The 12,548-nt window shown below is 44.3% G+C and overlaps 1 long non-coding RNA gene across 1 annotated transcript; it reads left to right on the top strand.

Annotated features, from left to right (window-relative positions):
• The first annotated feature begins 6,108 nt into the window (after positions 1-6,108).
• LOC109285952 (uncharacterized) lies at positions 6,109-12,255 on the top strand. The gene is made up of 3 exons (XR_002093858.2): positions 6,109-6,250; positions 7,090-7,222; positions 11,062-12,255. It is a non-coding gene; the product is annotated as an uncharacterized LOC109285952 (long non-coding RNA).
• The last annotated feature ends 293 nt before the right edge of the window (positions 12,256-12,548 follow it).

Genomic DNA, 12,548 nt, shown 5'->3' with positions numbered 1-12,548 from the left:
AAAGTGAGGGCAGTCAAAATGTTTCAAAAGTTTTGAAATGTTTCAAGTTTCAGAGCAGCCAGTCAGAGTTCCCCTCCCCAGCACTAGGATCAGGCTGGGGAAGGGAACTGAGCTTGATTGCTCAGATCCCCTCACCAGCCCTGTGATTGATCAGGCTGGGGAAGGGAACTGAGCCCAATTACTCAGTTCCCCTCCCCAGTGCTGCGACCCATTGGGCTGGGGGAGGGAACTCAGCTCAGTTGCCTTCCCCAGCCCAGTCCTAGCATTGGGGAGGGGAACTCAGCTCAACTGGGCTCAGTTCCCTTCTGCAGCCTGATGGATTGCAGAGCTGGGGAAGGGAACTGAGCAATTGGGCTCAGTTCCCTTCCCCAGCCCAAGCAGCTATGGGGAGGGGAACTGAGCGATTTGCCCCAGTTCCCTTCCCCAGCTTGATCAGGCTGGGGAAGGAAACAGCCCCATCGCACAGCCCCTGCAGCCCTCCTAGGGGTTGCGGCCCCTGATCTGCCTGCTGGATGAGATAAGCCAGGTGCTGTTCCCTGGGACTGGCAGTGTGCTGGCTTCGGTCCCAGGCATCAGCACCCAGAATCCCTCCCTCATCTGGCAGGCAGATCAGGGGCCCACAACCCTGGGAGGACTGGCACAGCCCTTCTGGGGTTGCATGCCCCCAATCTGCCTGCTGGATGAGAGAGGCTGTTTTGAGCTTCCCCATTATAGCCTACGGGCACAATTAAAAATGAAATGCTGTTCCATTGAAATGTCAAAACACAAGTTGAAATGGAACGGTGCCGTTTCACATGACCCTAATGATTCCAGCTTGCCTGCCCATGGCCAGGTGGTTAGAGAACTACCATAAGGAGTAGAAGTGGGTTCAAACTTTCTCAGAGAAAGGTAGGCCTACAACCCAGATCTCCCATTTCCTGGGCAAGTGCCTTAACCACTTGCCCATTAAGAAAAAGGTGAGAATGCTTACTTCTCTGTCCCTCCTTTAAATGACACTGAAGTCAATGATTTTGTGTCAGTTAAGTGCACTGATAGAAATTTCTTCTTAGTCAGATGAATCCCAACAAGGTGTATCCCTTCTTACTGAGTCAGAGCAAGATGAATCATAACATGATAGGGGCTGAGGGGCCCAGAGCCCATGAAGGGTGAGGCGGAAGCTGAGGCCTGGGAGCCTAGGGTCCTAGAACAACGGCTTTTGGGCAGAGGGTCCCAGCCGGAGTAAAATGGGGAAAGGCCAGGGGGCCACAACCCAGACAAGGAACTAAGACCTGAAGTGAAAACCCCGACCTCTGGGGATAGCTTTCCAGTCCTACTATAACATCAAGATGAGGCATAAAAAATGGCAGGGTGGACCACCTGAGAAGCCAGAGTGGGTAAAGAAAGGAGAGGATGTGAGCAGCCACTAGTGGAGTTGAGAAGACATGGCCACTCCCTCTCTGGGTCTGGACATGCTATAGCTTCCCACTGAGATAATGGGAAATCTAAGTGCCCTAGAGGTGGAATGGAATCACTTTTCTGGGGCTTGATGTATAACTTTGAAGAGCTAGGTCTTAGTGGCAGCTAAATGTTAGCTTCCTTTAAGGTACCATTCCAGTCCTTGGAACAGAAGGCATTTTAATTTAGAATATCAAGTCTTTGAAACTGACATCCTCAGTTTTACGTGCAATTTATTTATTTCTGATCTTTTTCTGTCTTATCATCATCACTCCAACAGGGAGAACATGCTTCAGAGAGTTGTTTAGCTGCCAGCTTTGGTGCCAACTAATATCCTTTTCCTATTGTATGCACTATTATTTTGTTGCTTCCTTTTTTGCTTTGCTTTTTCTTTTTCATGGGTAATGAGTACTGTGAGGAATATTGGCAGCATTGGTTAACCTCGCCTCAGTCCAAAATCTGAAAAAAGGCCAGCAAACAAAATGTGTATTCCATAATGCAAGAAAGAGACAGACGTTTTACATGTCCTTTCTCTTGACATGGCTGTCTCTGAAGGATTCTGACTTGAATTAGCTAAAGTTTTATTGTGGAAAGAGGGATAGCAACATGTGGCTCTTCAAAGGACGGTGTTTTCATACACATATAATAGAATCAGAATTCTGGTTTTGTTTTGGCATCATGGGTTAAGTTATCAAAAAAGAACTTCTTTCTATAACAACCTAAGTGAATATTTTTTTGGTGGAGGAAAATTCTGTGGAGGTTGATGACCGTTTACAAGATTGCAGTACAGCTCATAGAATGCAAGATCCCTTGTATCCCTTTGCCTTGCATGCACCTGGATGAACCTGATGCCTCAGGTTGCCACAATTCCCCCTGCCCCTGATCCCCCCATCTCCCCTCTCCATGCTGCTTTTGCCACGTGCAGCCTTGGGTCCCCGCCCCCCTTCCTCCCATCTCCCTCACCCCAAAGTCTGACCCCGTGCCTGTCCCTCAACTCCTCCCTCCTCTTACCTTTGCTCTGCACTGGCAAGCTCTGTCCCTGCTGCAGCCCAAGGCACAGAATATGGCTCCTGCCAGCCCTGTAGCAGTGGTGTGGAGCCAGAGCTACTGCTATAAGGCTGGAGCCATGCTCTGTGCCACAGGTTGCAGAAGCGGCAGAGCCTGCCAGTCTGAAGCCTGCCAGCAGGGAGCAAAGTCAGGAAGATTGCAGCAAAAGGGGAGAGAGAAGGAAAAGCAGCTTGGGGTGGGGGGAGAATGGGGGCTGTGGGGGAGGAGTGGCAGGGAATGCAGAGGCAGTAGGTAGTGGGTGGCAGCTGTGGCTCTAGATCCAGCTCTAGCTCTAGCCCCAACCTCAGATTGGGGCCAGAGCCACACCAGCTGCTTCCCTCCTCACCCCTTGCCTCCTGCTCAATTGTAAGGTGAGGGATTCCCAACCCCCATCCCCATGTTAAATGAGGGCAAAAACCTCATCTTCTAATTAAGTAAATAGTGTGCTTCCCTGCACTATACTCTGGCCAAAAGAATTGGTTTGTATTCCCTCTATATAGTATTCAAAACTTATTCAGCATATACTATAATAGTGAATGCTGTTAAATTGAGCTTTTTATAGCTGCCAATAGAGTCATCATAAGGGGCAAAATGTTTCCTTAAAAGAAAATAAGGAATAGCAGAATAGTCCCTCCATCTGACTCTCTCTCGAATACTCCAGCACCAACATATCCTTTTTAGACACGATGATCAGTATCCATGATGGTAAAATACAGACCTTGTTATACAAGAAACCCACAGACCAATGTACATATCTGCACAGAACCAGCAATCACCCTAAACACACCAAAAAAGCTGTGATATACAGCTAAGCACTCAGATAACACCGGATTTGCACTGAGGAGAACACCCGGGATTGTCACCTCAACAATCTTAAAAAGGCTTTCACCCAACAAGAACACTCCTCCAGAGAGATAGATTGCACATTTGAAAGAGCCACTTGGATACCATGTACAGAATTGCTGCAGTACAGACATGCCCCCCTCCCCCCCCCCCCCCGCCCTGAATCGCACACTGCTGGTAATGACATATCATCCCTTCCTTGAACCCACACAGAAAATCCTCAAACAATTGCAACCTATACTAGAAAGAGACCTATTCCTAATGAGATCTTCCCAGAACCACTCATCCTAGCCTTTAAACAAGCACTGAACCTCGCCAACCTCATCACAAGAAGCAAATTTCCTCAGGCCCAGAACACACCGAATGGATCCAGACCGTGCCATGACAAGAAATGCAAAACCTGCCAACACATCTCCAGCACCCCTACAATCACTACACCCCACAACAGAGCCATCAGCATTCCCAGATCTTACAGCTGCACCTCCAGAAATGTAATATATCTCATCCAATGCACCAAATGCCCTGATAGAAAATATGTAGGAGAGACCAAACAACAACTGCATACCAGAATGAACACATACCAGAAATCTATCAAAGACAAGAATACCATGAGAGCACATTTCTCACAAGAAAGCCACTCTCTCTCCAGTTTCTCTGTTCTAATCCTCAGAGGAAAATTACAAAACACTTCTCAGAGACAAGCCTATGAACTTCACTTCATCAGCCTGGATACTAAAAATCATGGAATAAATATAGACATTGGATTTATGACACATTACAACTTGCCTGACATCTGACTCCCCAGGTACCTCTCCAATATTTCACTGCTACATTCATCCCCCTTCTCTCTCTCCCCCCACTCCAGCCTCTCTCTCACCCACTGACTCCTCAATTTACATCTTTGCTGACTGTCTGTCTTATAGATTCATAGATTCTAGGGTCAGAAGGCACCTCAATAGATCATCGAGTCTGACCCCCTGCATAGGCAGGAAAGAGTGCTGGGTCTAGATGACCCCAGCTAAATGCCTATCTAACCTCCTCTTGAAGACCCCCAGTGTAGGGGAGAGCACCACCTCCCTTGGGAGCCCGTTCCAGACCTTGGCCACTCTAAATGTGAAGAAGTTCTTCCTAATGTCTAGTCTAAATCTGCTCTCTGGTAGCTTGTGGCCATTATTTCTTGTAACCCCCGGGGGCACCTTGGTGAATAAAACCTCACCAATTCCCTTCTGTGCCCCCGTGATGAACTTATAGGCAGCCACAAGGTTGCCTCTCAACCTTCTCTTGCGGAGGCTGAAGAGGTCCAGGTGCCCCATCCTCTCCTCACAGGGCTTGGCCTGCAAGCCCTTAACCATATGACTGGCCCTTCTCTGGACCCTCTCCAGGTTATCCACATCTCTCTTGAAGTGTGGCACCCAAAATTGAATGCAGTATTCCAACTGTGGTCTGACCAGCGCCCGATACAGGGGAAGTATCACCTCCTTGGATCTGTTCATCATGCATCTGCTGATGCACGATAAAGTGCCATTAGCTTTTCTGATGACTTTGTCACACTGCCGACTCATGTTCATCTTGGAGTCTATGAGGACTCCAAGATCCCTTTCCGCTTCCATTCCACCCAGCAGGTCATTTCCTAGGCAGTAGGTATGCTGGATATTTTTCCTCCCTAGGTGTAGCACTTTGCATTTCTCCTTGTTGAATTGCATTCTGTTGTTTTCTGCCCATTTGTCCACCCTGTCCAGGTCTGCTTGCAGCTGTTCCCTGCCCTCCGGCGTGTCCACTTCTCCCCACATTTTTGTGTCATCCGCAAACTTGGACAGAGTAGACGTCACTCCCTCGTCCAAGTCGCTGATGAAGACATTGAAGAGTATCGGTCCAAGGACAGAGCCCTGCGGGACTCCACTGCCCACACCCTTCCAGGTCGAAACCGACCCATCCACTACGACTCTCTGGGTGCGACCCTCTAGCCAATTCACCACCCACCAGACTGTGTAGTCATCCAAGTCACAGCCTCTTAACTTGTTCATCAGTATGGGGTGGGATACCATATCGAAGGCCTTCCTGAAGTCTAAGTATATGACGTCAACCCCTACTCCTGCGTCCAGGTGTTTTGTAACCTGGTCATAAAAAGAGACTAGATTAGTCAGGCATGATCTACCTGCTATGAACCCGTGCTGGTTTCCCCTCAGCATATTTTTTCCTGCCAGGCTCTTGTATGCATACCAGGCCAGCCTCTGGATTCTTTATTTTTCATTCCATCCAGGAAGGGCACGCACCAACTGCTGAAACTTCCTCAGCCTGACGAAGGGTTTTTAAACCTGAAAGCTTGCTTAAATTTTTTTCCCAACTATTTAAGTTGGTGTAATAAAAGATAGCAGATTCACCCAAAAAATCTTGTCTACCAGGAATAGCAGAATGCATTAAGAAAATTATAACAAATTTTATGATCCATGCAGTTTAGAATATATATTTATACAGAACAAACAGTAGCAGAGTTGTTTTGAAATGACAGCCTGTACATGTCTTACCGGTAGTGTAACCAAAGTGGGGGTGACCAGGGCAGCAGATCTGGGTGCTGTTGTTTGGGGCAGGACAGGTGTAAAAACTGTTGCAGCTGGCAGGCATTTGCTCTGCTGGTGCCAGTAGTGTGGCAGCTAGTCCTACTCCATGCACTGCTACTTCCCAGTGGGTAGAGCTGCCCTGCAATGCCTCTGTGTCTCACAGCAGATCTAATTAAAACTCCTGAACTCTACTATGAGTCCTAATTGCCTTTTTCCTCTAGATCAATATGGCTACAACCTGGATACCTGACACATGGAAGATATTGAATTTTAGCCATTTTAAAAAAATGAAATCCTCATATTTTCCCAAGCAGGAAGCAACTGCGACCACCTGAAACCTGAGCTTCAGTTCCTGCCTTTGTTTCAAGGTAATTTGCATTATCACAGATCCTCACAGGGGGTGAGAGGCTTCATATCAGCTATGAACTGACTGCCCAGAGGAGTTTTCCATCTATTGACTCCTCTGTGAAAGTCTATGAAATATGAACTTTCATTTCTACCCACAAGAACTTTTACAATCTTTTCTCCAATGCCTGATGAAGAGTGCTTGTGCCTGAAAGCTTGCAATTAAAGAATTTTTTTTTTTGCAAAAATCTATACTATGAGTCCTGATTGTCAAAGTTTCAAGGAAATTCATTGGTTTCTCTGAACATCTCTCAAGTTACGGCTGTGTTCATGCAAACATACTGCTGGTGTTATGTGGCATGGATAGCCTTGAAAAGGCCCTGCATGGTTTGCTGAATTTTACCTAAAGTGAACAAGTTAAAAGAAACATAACACTGCCAATAAAGCAGATCAATATATGCTGTTCACACAGAGGCTTTGCTAAAGCATTGACATGAGTAGCAAACCTGACCGATGTACAAACTCCTCACATAAACAAAAATTGGCATATGGGCCACGTGTGCACTCCTACCAAGAGATGGGAATGAGAGATGATAGTACAAAGTATGATAGTCCAGTACCAGGATAAGGCTGGAACAGGAACATCCAGGTTAGAATGTGAAAAAAGCCCACGGTACAAGATGGTTTGAGACATTCAAGATACATGTAGAATGTAATACATAACTTGTTTTGATCATTGTATAAAAAGAGAATTGGAAAGCAGGGGGATTTTGTAGCAGCCTGGGGGAGCCTGTGTGGTGTTGTGCTGATTACTTTGTCACAGGTACAAATGCCTTAACTCCTGATCTGATGTACTTTTTAGGTGCTTGTAGACAATAAACATGACTGAATATTTGCCACTGAACCGACCCTGAATAACACCTGATATGAACAAGAACAGCAATGATGACACTGATAACCCCAGGTGACACTTGTGACCCTGACTGCTGATTTTGGTAAGTGCCTAACTGCCCACTCAGAGGGGTGCAACCTATGATGGCAGAGAATTACAAGCTAGGAAATCCCCATCCCCCTGCCCCCTCGCCTCCCTTATAATTCCTCTGGAGTTTAATGAATTATGGATGCACGGGTAATGAAGAAAGGCAGTGCATATGAGTTTAAAAAAGAGAGTGGGAAAACTTGGACAGGAATTCCAAAAGTTATGACAGAAGTAGCAGCTTTAAAAAATAGTAAAAATAAAAAATGTAGGATTCTGTAGGCTATGGGGATGATTAAAGCAGCATTTTACAAAGTTAGCAGAGCAGGTGAGAGAAGAAGAAAATGAGTCAGAAGTAACAATAAGGCAGTGGAACACTAGAAATTTCAAGCCCTGCTGGCAGAACAGCAAGCTGTGCAGACACACAGTAGGTTACAAGTTCAGGAGCAGAACAAAAAGTTAGAAACAAGAGAAAGTGCTGCCTCCTCCCCCCCCCCCCAGTGTAAATATTGCAAGACAACAACACATTCCAGGTGTTAACATAATGCCTGGAGTGTGGAGGCGGAAATGGAAAAAGGTGGGTCTAGAAAAATTAAAAGAAGGAACCTGGGATGATTTGGATGAGGACATATGGAATGAGCCAGAGCAACCCCCACCAGATGCCACACGGATAAGAGCTACTGTCCACTAGGGCTGTGTGAAGCTTCGGTAGCTGATTCAATTCAGAGGAGATTTGGCCCAATTCAGCCACCGACTCTCCAAATCTGAATCAAATTGGGAGACCCGTTAAAAGGCCCAAACCAAATGGGAAGCCCCTGAATTGATTCAAAGATTTGGAAAGCTTGCAGCAAGGCCTCATCCCTGCATGAGGAGCTACCATCCCTCCTGTTTTCATCCTGCTCTGCCTTAACACATGCAAGTGATACGAGTTCTGCTTTCAACAGTTTGAGGTGCACTTTCACAGAAACCCCTCCACCTATCTCCTTGAAACTTGGCAGGCTTCATGCCCTCAGAAGGGGCTACTATTCCTGCTGTTTTAATCCAAATCTGCAAAAAAATGACAAAGGCATAGGTATTTTAGTGATTCCCCATTAGAGTCTATGGCTGAATCTGAATCTGCCAAATCAAACCAGGGCAGTGATTCGAATCACTGAATCGAATCACTGTCCTTCTGAGTCAGCCAAATCTGAATCGGATACTTGCTGCTTCACACAGGCCTATTGTCCACAACCACTTTTGAGCCAGGTTTCAACTATTTGCACACCGAAACTTAGCTCAATACCTGTAAAGACAAGTAGACATCATGAGCAGGGGTTGGCAATTATTTCAGGTGGAGGGATGCTTAGTGAGTTTTGGCAAGCTGTCAATGGTCACATGGGTAGCCCCGCCCTTCGACAGGTGCCCCCCCGTCATGATCTTGTGACCAGAAGTCCCACCCCCTAACCCCTGACCTTTGCCACCAGAAGTCCTTCCCCTTGCCCCTGGAAGTACTCCTCTTATCAAGGGGTTTTGCCATCTCAGAACCAGAAAAATACCAAATTATATTCTAAAAAGTGATCATCTACAATGTTCATTAATTTGATTTCAAAAAATATTTTTGTCCTGATGTACATGCGTTTGTGTAGTGTATGTGGAGGTGACTGCACAATAGCTTAAAATGAAGTCTTATTCTTGTATAGTGTGGGGGGTGGGTATAGGTTTGTGGGGGCTGTGGGTGTGTGAGTATGTGGGGTGTGGGTGGGTATGGGGGGAGGATGGCTGAGGTTTGTGTATGGCAGTGTGAGGGCAGGCATAGATGCATGTGTATGGAGGGGTATGCATGTGGGACTCACCCTATGAACACACACACACACACACACACACACACACACACACACACACACACACACACACTCTGCCCCATGCCTGCAGACATGCACATACTCTGCCTCTGAGCCTGCACACACATACCCCTACCAGCGCAGTCCCATGCTCCGCGGTCTGGGGATGCAGCCAGGAGCCGCAGCCAGGAGCCACAGCCAGATGGTGCTGGAGCAGGATGGGAGCAGGAAAGCAGGGAACTGACTGGGGGTGGGTGGAGCTGGGCTGCTCAAGTCTGCAAGTCTGCTGAGGGCTCCCTCTGGGTCCTACTGCCCCTGGTTCCAGCCAGCTTTGATAGGGACCAGGGGCAAATAGATACTAATTTGCTACATTTTTTAGGGGCTCAGTGGGCCAGATAGAATGGCTTGGTGGGTTGGATTTGGCCCATGGACCATATTTTGCCTGCCCCTGGTCATGAGGAATGCATACAACTTACCTCGTTTTGATGAAATTCTGCCTGGAATAGATGAGGCAGGTCTCCACATAACAGAAAAAGTGTGCTGAATGCAATCACTAACTTCCTGGGGTTTACCCCCATTAAATCATGTTGCCTTGAGAGGGGACATAAAAGAAAAAAGGACAGGACAAACAGTCTTGCATTAAAGATTTATGAGATAACTGCTTTAGCAAGCACTGTAGGGTCCCCCACCATCAGAAAATTTAAATGACTTTCTGATGTGGATACACAAATGTTTTCAATTACTGAAAGCAGCGGGTATCACCTTACAGGAGGACCCTCTGTTGTTTGAAACTTTGCTAGGCTCCCTTAATATTCACACTGTGAGATTTGATGACAGTGCTTCTCAAATGATTAGAAGGGTAGCCCAAAAACCTTTTAAGTTACCCATAGAAAGCTATCCTGGCTATCCTGAGAGCATTCTCTAGATTACCCAGGGAGACTTCCACACATCTGGCAGAGAGAGTGAAAGTTTTTTATGAGATAACTGAAGATAAATAAATTGACCAGGAAGAACTGAGAGAAACTGTGTTAAATGTGTTACCGCCTATTGTGTCCAAGTGGATGGATGCTTGGTGTGAGGATGGAGGGAAAAAATTACCAATGAATGAATGGCTGGGAAAAATAGAAACAGCTATTGAAAAGCATGAAGAAACTCCTGAATTATGGACATAGTTAAAACAATAAAAACCTAAGAAACCAGGCTATGTAACCCAAGGCTGAGGCTGAGGTTGGCTATGTTAAGAAATCAATAAAGGAAAAGGTATAGGAAAAAATGGAGAGTGAACTCCAATGGGACAGTGACTACAAAAATATAAATCTTAAGGAAAAAATAATTTTAAAAATAACTGCAGGCACAGTTGTTAACATATGGAAATGGCAGGAATTCAGACAAAAAGATAAGGCTGAATGAACCAATTGTAACTAAATTAATAGCAAAGGGCAGCCTTCGTCAATACTTAAGATGCATATTTCAACAACCTTAATTTTTGGGAACAACCCTATATTCACATTTGAGCTGTAAAGCCTGGTGAGCACAGGCTTGTAAATTTCTTATTAAACATGGGGATTCTTACTGAAAATCCTTAACGCTCCAGTTTGGCTTATGCACAATTAACAAACAATGTGCTATAAGAGGAAAGGAAAACTTTACTAAAACAAAAACTGTAAAATGATGGGATAATCATTGATTTCACCAAGCAATGGTTAGAACTGTACCAAAGACAAAAAGAAAATTTTCTAAAAATAAATGGCATACCGTATTGTAAATAAATGAGGACCACCCCTGTATCAAATTAATATAAATGGCCAGACGTATTGAAATCCTCATGCAGATGAAAATATATGCAATTTAATTTGTGTGTTAAAGTAAAATCCTTAGTACTTGTTATGGACAAATCTCTAATAGCAAACCACTAACATTTATCTATACAATGTTGGTGTGTGTGTATGTGTGTGTATACTTACACTTACATTCTCACACAATAATGTGTGTATAAAAACAAAATAATAGAGAGATGATTTCTTAATTTGTTTTACAGAAAATGATGCTAACCTGGATAAAGGAATTTCTAATCCTGGCAATTGCAAACAAGAAGACAGATGGACTGCCTGGCATACTGGCTGAACAACATACATGCTATGACATAACAACTCTGGTCAGAGAATTAAGTGTAAACATATCTATCAATGGTTTAGAACATACGGATGTCTCTTTAGCCAGTGTGCATGTAATGTATGGAAGTAAAGTTGCTGAACTGGTTAAGCAAAGTTCATTCCACCCACAATTTCAGCAAAGGCCTAATTTATTAAACAGCGCAGTCATGACAGCACAACTGCATAGACAAAAAATAGAACACATTATATTGGACTTCTTACAATTTGCTAAATTTGACTGGGATGCCTCGATGTACCAAGATAAAAGTATCAAGATCTTAATGACAATTCCCAGATGGAATAATCCTCCAGTAAAGGTATACTATGTGAATAGCATGGGAACCTTTGTAAATAATATATATGTGTGCAACACTACCCTAGTATTTCCCTGGAGTCAGAAGAAATGCGGTTAGAAGTTAATCAAAATTACTGTTAAAAAAACAATGGATGGTGACTCTGCGAGTGCTCTGCCTCCATCACTACCAATAGTACCAAAAGGGGCTAGGTCCGATTGATACAAAAAGAATTGATGAATGAGGCAGCATGAGTAAAAAATACAATGTGTGGTTTGGAGTATTCTCATTTTATGAAGAAGGAAGAAACCTGTCAAGGAAACTGGGAAGGATTCTGTCTGAACATAACAAGTAAAATTCAAATTGGGACTCATGCTTTCTTGCCAACAAGCAATGCAAAGACTGTAACTGAGCTTATCATTCCTTTTGACAAGATAAGGGAATTGATGATTGATTTATTTCCCCCCATCACAGATTTATACCTAGATGTACAGAGCGCCTATAGATGTGCTCATTCACGTTCTAATTAGAACATGTTGGAGCAGACTCAATTAACCTGACCCAGCTCAACGTGCTGTGCTTCTGGGCACATGTTTATATTTCATTATGTCTCAAATCTCAAATGTAAATCCAGTTGTTCTGCTTTCAGGCTGCACAGGCAAATATCCTAATCATCATTCTGAAAGCCACAAAATCACAATGCTGAGGAGTTTCAAATAGGTAGACTGGATATGAAGAAGTTATGGATTGTTACTTTAAAACAACTCTCTGTGTTTATCATTTGTAAATAAATAAAATAAGTAGGCTTGATTATGTGGCTTGATAATTTTTTTTTTTGTTTACAATACATTCTGATATTCCTTTCCCACTAATTTAAATGAGGTTTCTTATCTTTTCATTTTCATGAATAGTATAATTTGTGCTATTAGCAGCTGTAAAAAAAAGTTAAGCAGCATTGAGTACATCTACATGAGACACTTTACTGCACAGTAGACTAATCTACTCCACAGTAAAGCATCACTACCTACATGAGTGCAGCATTTACTGTTCAGTAAATTAGTCTACTGTGCAGTTGGCTA

The sequence above is a fragment of the Alligator mississippiensis genome, chromosome 3 (assembly GCF_030867095.1).
Source record: "Alligator mississippiensis isolate rAllMis1 chromosome 3, rAllMis1, whole genome shotgun sequence".
NCBI lineage: Eukaryota > Metazoa > Chordata > Crocodylia > Alligatoridae > Alligator > Alligator mississippiensis.
Note: the sequence above shows the minus strand (reverse complement) of the source record. Positions and strands in the feature narration are given on the sequence as shown.